Source organism: Triticum urartu, chromosome 3A (assembly GCF_056163025.1).
Source record: "Triticum urartu cultivar PI428250 chromosome 3A, HENAU_Tu73, whole genome shotgun sequence".
Classification (NCBI taxonomy): domain Eukaryota; kingdom Viridiplantae; phylum Streptophyta; class Magnoliopsida; order Poales; family Poaceae; genus Triticum; species Triticum urartu.
In genome coordinates, this window is record NC_141875.1 from 12,031,801 (window position 1) to 12,046,648 (window position 14,848).

Sequence of the window (14,848 nt, forward strand, 5' to 3'; positions counted from 1 at the left end):
AAATGGCACAAGCATACTTTTAAAATACATGAACACTTTAATGGTAGATAACATTTGTTCGAATTTATGTGGAAATTTTTTAACATTATATTAGCAATTTTTTAAAAATATCACGAACATAGTTTTGAAATGCCATGAACTTTTTTTGGAATTCTATCAACATTTGTTAAAAGTTGCGCTGACATATTTTTACACTGCATGAACATTTTCTAAATGCTAGATGACCATTTCTAAAATTAAGTAAAATATTTTTCTGTTTACAAAATGGAAATAAAAAAGAAAGAACTAACACATGAACAATATTGGGTCCGCTTACTAAAACCATCCTTGAGGCAACAATGCATCCCATCTCATGTCAAGCAGGACATAGTTGCTCCATAAAAGGGCACTTCTTTTCGGTAACCCATAATCCACTTTTTTTCTTCTGCATATATAGAGTTATTTCCGTATTTTGTCTTGATAACTTTACACCCTAGCTATCTCCCAGGTAACTGATTTCAATTCAGCTTCATTCAAATAAATTATTTGTTCAATACTCTCAATGTCTCACATATCACAATGATTTTTGTATCAATGTCTGGACTTAAAAGATACTCCCTCCCTTCCACAATGTAGTGCACCCGCGCTTCCCGAGATTCAAGTTTGACCATAAATTTAACCAACGAGAACGACTGTGGCGGGACCAAAAATTATATCACTGAATTCATATCAAAAATACGAATTCAGTGGTATAAGTTTTGCTCCCGCCGCAGTCACTCTCGTCGGTTAAATTTATGATCAAAGTTGAATCTCGGAAAGCACGAGCGCACTACATTGTGGAACGGAGGGAGTACTAAATAATGTAAATCTAACTGGTACCGAATTGGAAAACTGATGCCTATGTGTGGCTTCGTGTTTGCAGGAGGAAGAAGGATAAATGGAAGCAACTTTTTGTAGCACCGAGAATTTTATATATTTTCAGTAATAAGAGAAGATCAAATCAGAAGAGTAAGGAATAAATGAAATTGTAACTATTATTTTGAATGCTTTGAAGACCTTATTTTTTGAAACACTCGTAATTGGTGAGAGGCTCATCTTGGGAGCTTAAGATGAAACTACAGGGAGAAGAAATTGTGCACATCACCAGTACTAATCCAAATGACCAAGACAGTCCATCCAATGGTTGGGTTGGTAGGGATTGACCTGCTCCCTAGTCATGTTCATTTTTAGTTCTCTCAAACGATCATACTAATGTATGTACCGCTTGTTTGGCACCTAGGGTTATTCGATCAATCTCCCGTCTTACACCTGTGTATGTTGTAGGGTGATGTACGCTGCATCTTAGCCATTTATCGCGTTAACTCGAGTTTTTGGGAGGCCTACAACGTATATGTGAATTAACAACACACCTATCATAATTTAAGGAAATTCATCACATATAGATAAAATAATAAGTGCTCCACCAACTTTAATATGCATGATTTTTTTTGATTATTTTCCTTCATATATAACACTATCTCTTCGGTCGTCATGAGAGTAGATAACATGAGGTTGTTTCGCTTTGTTATAACTTGTCAGCAGCACTAGCTTAGTTCACTAATTATGTGCCAATTACATAAACAACAGAGGATAACATGAGCGAAGCCAAAAAATGACAAATGAGAATATTGGCAGGGAATAGGAGGCGTCGGTAACCAAGGTGGAGCAATGACCTCTCTTGCGACGAGGCTGAAAAATAAACATGCGCCTTCTTGCCACGATGAGAGAGACCTCGAAATTGCATGGGTGGAAAGCTGAAAATGGTTGCCATTACCGAATTACCTCGTATGTTTCATTACACCATGCACACGAGAGAGCGGCTTGAGAAGGCTTTGGTGTAGCTTTTAGTTTCCTCACAATTAGTGACGCTACTGCTTGGGGAAATCAGGAGAAAAAAGTTTCATATACTTCTTAGAATTGGGTTAATAGCACAAATCGATGATAACTTCCAGGACTAAGATGCACAGAAATTATTATATAGCAGATAATTTTTAACTGCTACTGTAGCCAAATTTATTGCTACCCAACTACTCTAGCCAAGTTATTCTTATTCTTTTCCATATTTTTCTGTAAATATAAAACATCGGTGAATATACACGCCACACATACTCTCCGACTCTTTCGTTATTTTGTTCAGCCGTCGCCCGCTGTTGTCTTTGTCATCTGCGAGATTCCGTGGTTGGTGCGGTCGTGAAATCCCTTGATGGACGTGCAACCGCCTAACTCCTCACCGCAAGGTCAGATTCCAAACCCGCCGGACCGAAACCTTCTCGATTTCTTTAGCTGCATGGGGACCTTCCTCGCGCCTTGATGATTAATCAGGGCACTGTGTTGGGATCTTCTGGTGAACGAGATCTGTCGAATGGTGGGTCAAGGCTAATTTCTTGTAGATACAAGAGTTTTGAAGGGTTTTGGTATAACTTTTAGTTTCATCACATTTGTGTCGCGACCAACCCAAGAAATTAAGCAAGCAACGCTTCTTACAATTTGGTTAACAATGCAAATCAATAATAATCTCTATTGTCAAGATGCACACAAAAATCAACGTCCTAAGAAGAATCGAAGTCAGGCAACAGCTCATGCGTGCAATAGCAGCACTGAACTGCGAGGCTACATGCACTTTCCGATAGTCGACCTCGACCGGCTCCTCTGCGTGCACCAACTTGCTGCCACTACATCTACAATAGCAGAAGGTACGATTTCCCCCCTGTGTTCATGATTTTTTTTCATTAGGTGAATTTGCTGTCTTTGTGTGTTTCAGAGTCGATTTGATGGGCGATTACAAAGTAGAAATAGATGTTCAATCTTACTTGACAATTGTAGACGACAAAAGAGTGTACACAAGGGGCAAAACATGGGACTTCATGGTCGGTCGGGACTTGTCTATGGCACGGATAAAGGAAGTTGTGGAGGAGAAGTTCAAGTGATCTGCTGATGTTATCTTATTTCGAACCATTATGTATCATTGTTGAAATGTTGCTATATTGATGGTCAATGATACAAATTGAGATTATGCTGAATTGATGATGTTTTCATGTCAAATGCTGCTGAAATACTGCCAAAATGCAGCTGAAATGTTGTTATATTGATGCTCAACGATGTGAACTTAGATTATGGTGAATTTGTGATGTTTTTATGTCAAAATGCTGCTGGAATTTGTTAAAATGCTGTTGAAATGTTGCTTATTGTTGTTGGATGATGCAAAGTAAGATTTTGTTGAGTTGGTGATGTTCTCATGTCAATTGGCTGTTGAAATGTTGCACTATAGCTGCTTTTTTGTTGCGGAAATGTATGCTTGGGCTGTGAAGAGGTAAGGGTATACAAGTCTTTTTTGGATGGTGTTAGTCTCAGTTAGGCACTAGTGGTATATTGGCTAGAGAAAACTGAAAGTAATGCTATATCGGCAAGTTGGTTTTTCATAGTGGTATTTTGGCAAGTTCGGCTTCTCATAGTGGCATTCTTGCTATTGTCTTCTCAGTTTTTATCGTCAAAGTAGCACTTCCGTTAATTGTCAAACATTTGCCGTTAGTCAAACCGTTGGCAACACATCAGCTTTTTCCTATTCCAAAATTACCCTCCTCCCAACCCTATCGTATCCATCCTCCCGCATCCGTCTCCAGCCTCCCTGATAACCCACAAGTATAGGGGATCGCAACAGTTTTCGAGGGTAGAGTATTCAACCCAAATTTATTGATTCGACACAAGGGGAGCCAAAGAATATTCTCAAGTATTAGCAACTGAGTTGTCAATTCAACCACACCTAGAAACTTAATATCTGTAGCAAGGTATTTAGTAGCAAAGCAATATGATAGTAGTGGTAATGGTAGCAAAAGGTAGCGATAGCAAAAGTAATGTTTTTGGTATTTTGTAGTGCTTGTAACAATAGCAACGGAAAAGTAAATAAGCGAAGAACAATATATGGAAATCTCATAGGCAATGGATCGGTGATAGAGAATTATGCCAGATGTGGTTCATCATGTAACAACTATAACCTAGGGTGACACAGAACTAGCTCCAATTCATCAATGTAATGTAGGCATGTATTCCGAATATAGTCATACGTGCTTATGGAAAAGAACTTGCATGACATCTTTTGTCCTACCTTCCCGTGGCAGCAGGGTCCTAGCGGAAACTAAGGGATATTAAGGCCTCCTTTTAATAGAGTACCGGACCAAAGCATTAACACATAGTGAATACATGAACTCCTCAAACTACGGTCATAATCGGAAGTGGTCCCGATTATTGTCACTTCAGGGTTGCCGGATCATAACACATAGTAGGTGACTATAGACTTGCAAGATAGGATCAAGAACTCTCATATATTGATGAAAACATAATAGGTTCAGATCTGAAATCATGGCACTCGGGCCCTAGTGACAAGCATTAAGCATAGCAAAGTCATAGCAACATCAATCTCAGAACATAGTGGATACTAGGGATCAAACCCTAACAAAACTAACTCGATTACATGATAACTCTCATCCAACCCATCACCGTCCAGCAAGCCTACGATGGAATTACTCACGCACGGCGGTGAGCATCATGAAATTGGTGATGGAGGATGGTTGATGATGACGATGGTGACAGATTCCCCTCTCCGGAGCCCCGAACGGACTCTAGATCAGCCCTCCCGAGAGAGTTTAGGGATTGGCAGCAGCTCCGTATCGTAAAACGCGATGAATCTTTCTCCCTAATTTGTTTCTCCTCGGAAGTGAATATATAGAGTTGGAGTTGAGGTCGGAGGAGCTCTAGGGGACCCACGAGGTAGGGGCGCGCCCAGGGGGGCAGGCGCGCCCCCACCCTCGTGGCTAGGGCGTGGCCCCCCTGGTCTTGATTTTGCCAGTATTTTTTATTATTTCCAAAAATAGTCTCCGTGAAGTTTCAGGTCATTCCGAGAACTTTTGTTTTTGCACATAAATAACACCATGGCAATTCTGCCGAAAACAGCGCCAGTCCGGGTTAGTTCCATTCAAATCATGCAAGTTAGAGTTCAAAACAAGGGCAAAAGTGTTTGGAAAAGTAGATACGACGGAGACGTATCAACTCCCCCAAGCTTAAACCTTTGCTTGTCCTCAAGCAATTCAGTTGACAAACTGAAAGTGATAAAGAAAAAAACTTTTACAAACCTCGGTTTGCTCTTGTTGTTGTAAATATGTAAAGCCAGCATTCAAGATTTCAGCAAAGATTATAAACTAACCATATTCACAATAACGCTTAGGTCTCATGTTTACTCATATCAATGGCATAATCAACTAGCGAGCAATAATAATAAATCTTGGATGACAACACTTTCTCAAAACAATCATAATATGATATAACAAGATGGTATCTCGCTAGCCCTTTCTGAGACCGCAAAACATAAATGCAGAGCACCTGTAAAGATCAAGGACATACTAGACATTGTAATTCATGGTAAAAGAGATCCAGTCAAGTCATACTCAATGTAAACTAATCAGTAATGAATGCAAATGACAGAGGTGCTCTCCAGGGGGTGCTTTTTAATAAGAGGAGGATGACTCGACATAAAAGTAAATAGATAGGCCCTTCGTAGAGGGAAGCAGGGATTTGCAGAGGTGCCAGAGCTCGGTTTTGAAATAGAGATGAATAATATTTTGAGTGGTATACTTTTATTGTCAACATAACAACCAAGAGATGGCGATATCTTCCATGCTACACACATTATAGGTGGTTCCCAAACAGAATGGTAAAATTTATAACCCCCCCCCCCACCAACAAGCATCAATCCATGGCTTGCTCGAAACAACGAGTGCCTCCAACTAACAACAGTCCCAAGGGGAGTTTTGTTTGCAAATTTTGATTTGATTTGCATAAAGCATGGGACTGGGCATCCCGGTGACCAGCCATTTTCTCGTGAGTGAGGAGCGGAGTCCACTCCTCTTGATAATAAGCCGCCTAATATGGAAGATACGGACAACCCTAGTTGATACATGAGCTATTCGAGCATACAAAACAGAATATTTATTTGAAGGTTTAGAGTTTGGCACATACAAATTTACTTAGAACGGCAGGTAGATACCGTATATATGTAGGTATAGTGGACTCATATGGCATAACTTTGGGGTTTATGGAATTGGATGCACAAGCAGCATTCCCGCTTAGTACAAGTGAAGGCTAGCAAAAGACTGGGAAGCGACCAACTAGAGAGCGACAATAGCCATGAACATGCATTAAAGTCAATGAACATTGAGTGCAAGCATGAGTAGGATATAATCCACCATGAACATAAATATCGTGAAGGCTATGTTGATTTTGTTTCAACTACATGCGTGAACATGTGCCAAGTCAAGTCACTTAAATCAATCAAAAGAGGATACCACCCTATCATACCACATCACAACCATTTTAATAGAATGTTGGCACGCAAGGTAAACCATTATAAGCTCCTAGCTAATTAAGCATGGCATAAGAAACTATGATCTCTAATTGTCATTGCAAACATGTTTATTCATAATAGGCTGAATCAGGAACGATGAACTAATCATACTTACAAAAACAAGAGAGGTCGAGTTCATACCAGCTTCTCTCATCTCAATCAGTCCATCATATATCGTCATAATTGCCTTTCACTTGCACGACCGAACGATGTGAATAATGATAATAGTGCACGTGCATTGGACTAAGCTGGAATCTGCAAGCATTCAATAAACAGGAGAAGACAAGGCAATATGGGCTCTTTTGTCAGATCAACAATAATGCATATAAGAGCCACTTCAACAATTTAATTATGGTCTTCTCCTATCGACCCCCAAAGAAAAGAAAAGAAATAAAACTATTTACACGGGAAAGCTCCCAACAAGCAAAAAGAAGAATAAGAAATATTTTTGGGTTTTCTTTTTAATTACTACTACTAGCGTGGAAATTAAGCTAGCTAAAAGCTACAACTAATTTTTGTGTTTTTCTTAAGGTTTATTAAACACACAAGAAGAAAGCATAAAAAAGAAAATAAACTAGCATGGATATTACAATGAAAAAGTATGAGCACTGACAACTAGCAATGAGTGTGTGAACAAGAATATAATGTCGGTGAGAAATACGTACTCCCCCAAGCTTAGGCTTTTGGCCTAAGTTGGTCTAATGCCATGGATGGCCTGGCGGATATCCAAAGTTGTAGTTGGGGTCGTACTGAGATGCAACAGTCATTGCATCGTGGGCTGCAGCTTGGAGGCGAGCTATCTCAGCCCTCTTCTTATACTCTTCCGCCTCCTCTCTGGTTATAAAATATCTCCCCTTTGCCTGAAAATCAAAGAAAGTAGAAGCAGGGAGAGCGACGTGATAGGTGCGTCGTCTGTCAAAGATTAGTCGGTACTGGAGGAACTGATCGTTCCTCTCAACAAACTGATGACGAACCATAGCCTCATAATCCAAATAAGCAGGAGGCAACTCAATATCATCCTCATGTATGGTTATACCAAGAAAATTAGCTATGCGGGTTGCATAAATTCCACCAAAGAATTTTCCATTAAATCTATTAAGATGCAAGCTACGTGCAACAATGGCTCCCAAATTATAAGATTTATCTCCTAACACAGCACTCCTAAGAATACTGAGGTCAGGGACACACATGTGACATGCTTCATATTTACCGTTAATGCATCTACCTATGAAGAGAGCAAAATAATGTATAGCAGGAAAGTGAATGCTCCCATGGTAGCTTGTGCTATATCTCTAGATTCCCCCACAGTTATACTGGCAAGAAAATCTCTAAATTCAGATTTGCGAGGTTCACTAGCACTACCCCATTGTGGAAGTTTGCAAGCAGTGGTAAAGTCCTCTAAGTCCATAGTGTAAGAATTTTCATAAAGATCAAACATGACAGTTTGAGAATTGCGTGAAGATGAAAATTCAAACCTCCTCACAAAGGAACTAGTGAGATAGTGGTACTGATAGCACTTTTATGCCTCGAAGCTCACAAGATCAGCATTACGCAAATACGCGTTAAATTCTTCCTTAATTCCTACTCGATCCATAAAGTCCTCTGAAGGCCATTCACAAGACCGCACTGGAGCGTCCCTTGGTGGCTCATCATCAGCATCACGCATTGCAAGCCTGTGTCCTTGTTTCCTTGAAGAACCACCTTGGTACATTTTCCTAAACATATTTCTTCCTCTGAAAAATTTCTGAAATTTTTAATAACTTCAAAATAAAAGTAAACCAAACTTAACAAAATTGATAGCAACTACTCCTATGAGTGCCTACAACCTATATCATGCATTAGAACTACTTGGAACCATATAAATTTGACATGCAAGCTCAAGAACATGGTCACCTAGGCAGCACAAATCTGCAATGAATAAAGCACTAGAAAAAAAACTAATTGGACCAATGGAGGAGTCACATACCAAAGAACAATCCTCCTAAGCAGTTTTGTGAGAGGTGCTTTGAGCAAAGAGATTGAAAATCGCAGCAAAATGAGCTAGAACTCGTGCTTGAGCTGGATAATGGTGCTTGTGGGAGGAAGAAGGAGTGTGTGGGTGCAGGAATAAGTGGAGGAGGGCCACCATGGGCCCACGGGGCAGGGGGCGCGCCCTCCACCCTCGTGGCCAGGTGGATGCCCCCTGCTGTGTTCTCAGTGCCAAATATTCTAGAAAAAATCATATTTAAATTTCAGGGCATTTGGAGAACTTTTATTTTCAGGGTAGTTTTATATTGCACGGATAATTCAGATAACACACAGAAAATACTATTTTTACTTTATTTCGGCTAAATAACAGAAAGTAAAAGGAGGGTATAGAAGGTTGTGCTTTCTAACTTGATCCATCTCATGATCATCAAATGGAATCCATTAACAAGGTTGATCAAGTCTTGTTAACAAACCCATTCCGAATAACATGGAACCGGAGAAATTTCCTATAACACTAGGTTACCTCAACGGGGATATGCACATCCCCAATAATTAGAATATCATATTTCTTCTTGACAGTAGAAAGAGGAAATTCAAAACCTCCAAAAATAATCGATGGAATTTTTCCAATAGAATTGATACTGTGGACTTGAGGTTGTTTCCTCGGAAAATGTACCATATGCTCATTACCATTAACATGAAAAGTGACATTGCCTTTGGTGCAATCAATAACAGCCCCTGCAGTATTCAAAAAGGGTCTTCCAAGAATAATAGACATACTATCGTCCTCGGGAATATCAAGAATAACAAAGTCCGTTAAAATAGTAACGTTTGCAACCACAACAGGCACATCCTCACAAATACCGACAGGTATAGCAGTAGATTTATCAGCCATTTGCAAAGATATTTCAGTAGGTGTCAACTTATTCAAATCAAGTCTACGATATAAAGAGAGTGGCATAACACTAACACCGGCTCCAAGATCACATAAAGCAGCTTTAACATAGTTTCTTTTAATGGAGCATGGTATAGTGGGTACTCCTGGATCTCCAAGTTTCTTTGGTATTCCACCCTTAAAAGTGTAATTAGCAAGCATGGTGGAAATTTCAGCTTCTGGTATCTTCCTTTTATTAGTAACAATTTCTTTCATGTACTTAGCATAATGATTCATTTTGAGCATATCAGTTAATCGCATACGCAAAAAGATAGGTCTAATCATTTCAGCAAAGCGCTCAAAATCCTCATCATCCTTTTTCTTGGATGGTTTGGGAGGAAAAGGCATGGGTTTTTGAACCCATGGTTCTCTTTCTTTACCATGTTTCCTAGCAACAAAGTCTTTCTTATCATAACGTTGATTCTTTGACTGTGGGTTATCAAGATCAACCGCAGGTTCAATTTCTATATCATTATCATTGCTAGGTTGAGAATCATCATGAACATTATCATTAACATTATCACTAGTTTCAGGTTCATTACCAGATTGTGTTTCAGCATCAGAAATAGAAATATCATTTGGATTCTCAAGTGTTTCAGCAATAGGTTCACTAGAAGCATACAAAGTCCTATCATTTTTCTTTTTCTTCCTTTTAGAAGGACTAGGTGCATCTATATTATTTCTCTGAGAATTTTGCTCAATTCTCTTAGGGTGGCCTTCAGGATACAAAGGTTCCTGAGTCATTTTACCAGTTCTAGTAGCCACTCTAACAACATAGTCCTTATTCTTACTATTCAATTCATTGAGAAAATCATTTTGAGCTTTAAGTACTTGTTCTACTTGAGTGGTAACCATAGAAGCATGTTTACAAATAAGTTTAAGTTCACCTTTGACATTAGCCATATAATTACCCAAGTGTTCAAGCATATCAACACTGTGTTTTAATTCTCTACCAAAATAAGCATTGAAGTCTTCTTGCTTACCCATAAATTTTTCAAACTCATCTAAGCATGGGCTAGCAAACTTGGTAAATGGGATTTCAGTTTTATCATATCTATAGAGAGAATTTACCTTCACTACCTGTGTCGGGTTATCAAGACCGTGCGTTTCTTCAATAGGCGGTGAATTAAGACCATGTATTTCTTCAATAGGAGGTAAATTCTTAACATCTTCAGCTTTAATACCCTTTTCTTTCATAGATTTCTTTGCCTCTTGCATATCTTCAGGACTGAGAAATAGTACACCTCTTTTCTTCGGAGTTGGTTTAGGAATAGGCTCAGGAGTTAGATCAGGAAGTGTCCAATTATTTTCATTAGTCAACATATTATTTAAAAGAATTTCAGCTTCATCTGGCGTTCTTTCCCTGAAAACAGAACCAGCACAACTATCCAGGTAATCTCTGGAAGCATCGGTTAGTCCACTATAAAAGATATCAAGTATTTCATTTTTCTTAAGAGGATAATCAGGCAAAGCATTAAGTAATTGGAGAATCCTCCCCCAAGCTTGTGGGAGACTCTCTTCTTCAATTTGCACAAAATTATATATACCCCTTAAGGCAGCTTGTTTCTTATGATCAGGGAAATATTTAGCAGAGAAGTAATAAATCATATCCTGGGGACTACGCACACAACCAGGATCAAGAGAATTAAACCATATCTTAGCATCACCATTTAATGAGAACAGAAATATTTTAAGGATATAAAAGTAGCGAGTTCTCTCATCATTAGTGAACAGGGTGGCTATATCATTTAATTTAGTAAGATGTGCCACAACAGTTTCAGATTCATAGCCATAAAAAGGATCAGATTCAACCAAAGTAATTATCTCAGGATCAATAGAGAATTCATAATCTTTATCAGTGACAAAGATAGGTGAAGTAGCATAAGCAGGATCATATTTCATTCTAGCATTCAGAGTATTTTTGTTTAAGCTTAGCTAATAATTTCTTAAGATCACTTCTATCATTGCAAGCAAGAAAGTCTCTTTTAGTTTCTTCATCCATAACATAGCCCTCAGGCACAAAAGGTAATTCATATTTATTAGGAGAGCCTTCATAATCACTTTCATCAGTATTATCAGTTTCAATAATTTCATTCTCTCTAGCCCTAGCAAGTTGTTCATCAAGAAATTCACCGAGTGGTATAGTAGTATCAGGCATAGAAGTAGTTTCATCATAAGTATCATGCATAGCAGAAGTGGCATCATCAATAATATGCGACATATCAGAATCAATAGCAGAAGCAGGTTTAGGTGTCGCAAGCTTACTCAAAACAGAAGGTGAATCAAGTGCAGAGCTAGATGTTAGTTCCTTACCTCCCGTCGTAGTTGAGGGATAAATCTTGGTTCTTGGATCTTTCACGTTCTTCATAATGATAAGCAGATATAAATCCCAAGTAACTCAAAGAATAGAGCTATGCTCCCCGGCAACGGCGCCAGAAAATAGTCTTGATAACCCACAAGTATAGGGGATCGCAACAGTTTTCGAGGGTAGAGTATTCAACCCAAATTTATTGATTCGACACAAGGGGAGCCAAAGAATATTCTCAAGTATTAGCAGCTGAGTTGTCAATTCAACCACACCTGCAAACTTAATATCTGCAACAAGGTATTTTGTAGCAAAGCAATATGATAGTAGTGGTAATGGTAGCAAAAGGTAACGATAGCAAAAGTAATGTTTTTGGTATTTTGTAGTGATTGTAACAATAGCAACAGAAAAGTAAATAAGCGAAGAACAATATATGGAAAGCTCGTAGGCAATGGATAGGTGATAGAGAATTATGCCGGATGTGGTTCATCATGTAACGGTTATAACCTAGGGTGACACAGAACTAACTCCAATTCATCAATGTAATGTAGGCATGTATTCCGAATATAGTCATACATGTTTATGAAAAAGAACTTGCATGACATCTTTTATCCTACCCTCCCGTGGCAGCGGGGTCCTAGCGGAAACTAAGGGATATTAAGGCCCCCTTTTAATAGAGTACGGGACCAAAGCATTAACACATAGTGAATACATGAACTCCTCAAACTACGGTCATAATCGGAAGTGGTCCCGATTATTGTCACTTCAGGGTTGCCGGATCATAACACATAGTAGGTGACTATAGACTTGCAAGATAGGATCAAGAACTCTCATATATTGATGAAAACATAATAGGTTCAGATCTGAAATCATGGCACTCGGGCCCTAGTGACAAGCATTAAGCATAGCAAAGTCATAGCAACATCAATCTCAGAACATAGTGGATACTAGGGATCAAACCCTAACAAAACTAACTCGATTACATGATAACTCTCATCCAACCCATCACCGTCCAGCAAGCCTACGATGGAATTACTCACGCACAGCGGTGAGCATCATGAAATTAGAGATGGAGGATGGTTGATGATGACGATGGCGACGGATTCCCCTCTTCGGAGCCCCGAATGGACTCCAGATCAGCCCTCCCGAGAGAGTTTTGGGCTTGGAGGCGGCTCCGTATCGTAAAACACGATGAATCTTTCTCCCTGATTTTTTTCTCCCCGAAAGTGAATATATAGAGTTGGAGTTGAGGTCGGAGGAGCTCCAGGGGGCCCACAAGGTAGGGGGCGCGCCCAGGGGGGCAGGTGCGCCCCCACCCTCGTGGCCTAGGTGTGGGCCCCCTGGTCTTGATCTTTTGCCAGTATTTTTTATTATTTTCAAAAATAGTCTCCGTGAAGTTTCAGGTCATTCCGAGAACTTTTGTTTCTGCACATAAATAACACCATGACAATTCTGCCGAAAACAGCGTCAGTCTGGGTTAGTTCCATTCAAATCATGCAAGTTAGAGTCCAAAACAAGGGCAAAAGTGTTTGGAAAAGTAGATTCGACGGAGATGTATCACTCCCACATCTAACAGGCACCCATGGTGGCGCAAGGACGCAACCCTCGTCGGCGCCTCCCTACATCTCCTCCCTCCCTCTAGCTAATCCTCTTCGCTATCCATCCCTGAGCCTCCTCCGCCGCCCGGGCTTCTCCTCGCTGGTCACGTGGCTGGGCAGCCCGGCGCCCATCCATCCTGCCCATCGGCGTTGGCTGGGCCGCCGACGCCTCAGCTCCGGCGCCAACCAGCCTGAAGCCGCAGGTCCGGCGCCAAACGACCCTGCTCTGGCTCGTCCCTCCTCCCCACTCGCCTGCCCCCCGCTCCAGTGTGCGTGCAAGAACCCCAATCCGCTCAGTCCGTTGGTGATGGTGCGTGCAGGAACCCTAATGCCGGAGTTTTTCAATTTTTTTCCCTAGATTTGTTTTTGAAAACATAATAGTACCATGTGTCCGAATCCCGAACCATTTTCATCATTGTATTCCTCACGTCGAGGTTTTCGAAACTAGATCTCATCTTAATATATTTTGACGATTGTTTAAGAAAAGATAGAAAAACATTTTTTTCCTTTTTCGAGAGGCACAACTCTCGCGGAAGCAAACCTGTGCCTATACAAGAATCAAATTTGTGCCTCTCATGGAAGAAAAAAGAGAATAAAACATATTTTTCCCATTCCGGGAGGCAAAGTGCCTCATACGAAAGTAAACCTGTTCCTCCACAAACCACAAGAAGTAAATCTGTGCCCCTCATAAAAGATTGTTTTTTTCCTTTTTTTGAGAGACACAACTGTGCCTCTCGCAGAAGCAAACATGTGTATTTTTTAATTTTTAATATGAGGTATAATTTTTTGTATGTATGTTAAACATATTTCAAATAGATGATAAACATTTTTTCAAACACATGTTGAAGGTTTTTTGAATGGTATGAAATACTTTTCTAAATTCTCTAAGCATTTTATATTTTCTAAAAAAATCATGAACATATTTTTGAAATGCATGAACATTTCTTAAAATGTTACGAATTGTTTGAATAGTATGAGACATTTTTTAATTACGCATTTTTTTTTGAAAATGGCACGAGCGTACTTTTGAAATACATGAACACTTTTCTAAATGGTAGATAACATTTTTTCGAATTTATGTGGACATTTTTTTAACATTATATTAGCAATTGTTTAAAAAATATCATGAACATATTTTTTAAATGCCATGAACCTTTTTTGGAATTCTATCAACATTTGTTAAAAGTTGCGCTGACATATTTTTACACTGCATGAACATTTTCTTAATGCCAGATGACTATTTCTAAAATTAAGTAAAATATTTTTCTGTTTATGAAATGTAAATAAAAAAGAAAGAACTAACACATGAACAATACTGGGTCCGCTTACTAAAACCAACCTTGAGGTAACAATGCATTCCGTCTCATGTCAAGAAAGACATAGTTGCTCCATAAAAGGCACTTCTTTTTGGTGACCCATAATCCACTTATTTTTTCTGCATAGAATTATTTCCGCATTTTTGTCTTGGTAACTTTACACCCTAGCTATCTTCCAGCTAACTGATTTCAATTTAGCATCATTCAAATAAGTTATTTGTTCGAACTCTCATCTCACACATCACGATGATTTTTGTATCAATGCCTGGACTTAAAAGATACTAAAGGATGTAAATCTAACTGATACCGAATTGA